The sequence below is a fragment of the Carcharodon carcharias genome, chromosome 3, assembly GCF_017639515.1.
Source record: "Carcharodon carcharias isolate sCarCar2 chromosome 3, sCarCar2.pri, whole genome shotgun sequence".
NCBI classification, from domain to species: domain Eukaryota; kingdom Metazoa; phylum Chordata; class Chondrichthyes; order Lamniformes; family Lamnidae; genus Carcharodon; species Carcharodon carcharias.
This window is the reverse complement of record NC_054469.1, coordinates 105908646-105911526: the sequence shown is the minus strand read 5'-3', so window position 1 is coordinate 105911526 and position 2881 is coordinate 105908646. Positions and strand designations below refer to the sequence as shown.

Genomic DNA, 2881 nt, shown 5'->3' with positions numbered 1-2881 from the left:
TGCAGCTCGCAACTTGGTGGAGCAAACCATCGGAGTGCTGAAGATGTCCCTGGACCGTTCTGGTGGAGCCCTGCAATATAGTCCACAGAGGGTGCCAGGCATCACTGTCGTCTGCTACTCTCTTTACAACCTGGCATTCCAACGGGGAGAGAAGCTGGATGAGGAGGAAATGGAGGAGCTGGAGGTCTCCTCGGGTGAGGAGGACGCCGATGGGAATGAGGGTGAGGGGGTCCTCGGTGGTGACAGTGACGGGGATGAGGCTCTTGCACTGGCTAAACGAGGCAGGCGGGCTTGGGAGGCCCTCATAGCTGCCAGATTTGTGGAAGATGATGATGACATGCAGTGAGATGCCCCTGTAGATCCTCACATCGCAGTTGTGAAGGTTTGACTCCAGTCTGGCTTAAGGCAGCATCAATACGCTCTGTGAGGATGGTCCTGTCATGGAGATGAAGTGGAGGCCCTAAGAGTTGCTCAGTCGTTGGAGGATGATGATAACATGCAGTGAGGACACTCCATAGATCTTCCCATAGCTTCTGAGAATGTCTGACCCCTGTCTGGCCGGGGGCATCTCATTTGTGCTACCTGGCAAGGGAGGAACCAAGTTCATGAAGGAGGTTCTCCCTGGATGATGCTAGCCCATTGCAATTCAGGTGTGTTGATGCATGTGATGTTCCCAAATGCGGGATACTTGACTGCAAAATTTGTGGTAGTTGCGGGGGGGTTTCTGCGTTTGCGCTCTTCCCTGAAGAAAAAAGTGATCAGATCCATCTCATAGACGTGGCCATGAAACTTTAGGCACATCTGATGCTGCGTCCACCTTCAGCACCTCAGCCCTTCAAGAGCTGGTGCACAGCATCACTGGTCGCAGATGCTGGTGAGATGGAGGCCAGCCCCATCTTAAAGGTGCTGAGAGCACAAAGAGAGTACAAGAGAACTCTGAGGCGCCTGCCCACTACATTCTGGCAGCAATGACCAGCACTGCCAAGGTGCAGGCATCAGTAATGTTTCCAGGGAGTGTGAGGCTGGACCATCACTTTGGTCTGAAAGCCGCACAGAGCACAGGGAAGAGGCCCTGGACTGAGACACCTGCCTTTTATCTTGTGCAGAAAGGTTTCACATCTGAGTGACAAGAACACTGTTCATCAGAACAAGGAGCCACAGGCAGGGAGGCATTCTTGCGAGTTCATTGACAATTGTGAGAAGTAAATACAAGTGATCAACACTTGGGCCCAGGCAATGCAACTACTTTTACCTAACTTTCCTAACACTGCCACTGTGTCATGGTGCTCCCTGGACATCCAAAGCAGAGGTGGAGGCAGCCTGCTGACTGACTATGACAGCCCTGTCTGTTATGACCTTGGCTGGCGTTGTCTGGAGGGCTGAAACTTGCTGTGCCCCGGCCTGCTTTCGGCAATGGCAGTGGCACCCTCCTCAGCCTGTGAAGCTGGAGCTGCGGAGGTCACAGGAAGATGGGGTTCGGGTGGACCAGTCACTCCCGCAGTCACCTGGGTGGATGGCCCCAGAGCATGCAGCTGCTGGGCCTCTTCCCTATGGGTGCCTGAGGACCCTTGGCTGACTCCATAAGCAGATGGTGTAGCTGGAGTGAGATTGAGGTGCCCGGCACCCCTCTCATGTACACACTGTTGGAGGCTAACTATGGCATCAGCGATGGAGTTAAGCCCGTGTTGCAGTGCAGGAGTGACATTCAGGACCAAGGCGGGCGTGGGACGATTCGGTGTGAAAACCCACCATTTTCATTGGCAGTTAGGACTCCATTTTACCCCCCTGCTACTGCACTTAGTGCAATTCTGGGAAAAATCCACCCACTGTGTTTGATAAGGTTCTTCAGGAGAAAAGACTAGAGGACAATTCAGCTCAAATGTTTAACTCAAGGGGGTTAGTGGAGTGACAGAAAATCAATTTACAAATTCAACATTTATATCAGACAGCTTACTCAAAAACAGAGGCAAAATGTATTCCTGAATGTTATTAGCTTAAGGGTAATATTTTAATGAGAAAATGGAGGTCTTATCATGCTTCAGCAAATGAAAGCTGGAGGGAGGTACATCAGATTGTTATCCAATTTGGGTATAGAAATGAGATTCTGAGGATAGCTCATGAAATTCCATTGGGGTGATATTTAGGAATTAGATAGACACAGGCAAATATACAAAAACATTTTTATTGGCCTAGATTGCATAGGGATGTAGTCAAATCCTGTAGAACATGTCACACATGTCAGGTGATAGGGAAATCACAAACAGTGTTTAAGCTGGCACTTTCAATTCCAATTCGAGCATTTGAAGAACCTTTTACTAGGGTCAAGACTGATTGTATAGGACCCCTCCCTTTGACAAAAAGTGGAAATCAGTACTTACTGACAATAATGAATGTGTCTATCAGGCTTATTGAAGCAATACCTTTGAGAAACATTATAACAAAGAAAATTGTGGAAGAGTTAACTAAATTTTGTGGCTGTCAAGGCCAATTCAAGAGTGGCCGACCCTTATGCAGTTGGCATAATTGAAGAGCATTGGCCAAAGGTGAACTGATGCGTTTTTGTCCCAGCGGGCTTGCTTTTCCTCCATCTTAGAGATTTTTTTATGTCCTCTGCTTTTGCCATGTCCTTCCTGACTGTTCGTCCCCAGGCACTCCGCTCAGCAATGAGGACTTCCCATGCATCAAATCTGATCCTGGGCAACTTGAGATCTTGCTTACAGATGTCCTTGTATCCTAGGCTTAGGTGGCCTGTTGGTCTGTGTTGATAGCAAACTCACCATAGAGAACATAGATCATTAAATGTCATAAAGAGGCGCATTTAAAAAGGCTAATGGAATGTTGGCCTTTATATCTACAGGAATAGAATACAAAGGGGTAGAAT

The 2881-nt window shown here is 48.5% G+C and overlaps 1 non-coding gene across 1 annotated transcript; it reads left to right on the top strand.

The window, feature by feature from the left end:
* Positions 1 to 575: 575 nt before the first annotated feature.
* Positions 576 to 745, top strand: LOC121276650. Its single transcript, XR_005942720.1, has one exon. It is a non-coding gene; the product is annotated as a U1 spliceosomal RNA (small nuclear RNA).
* The last annotated feature ends 2136 nt before the right edge of the window (positions 746 to 2881 follow it).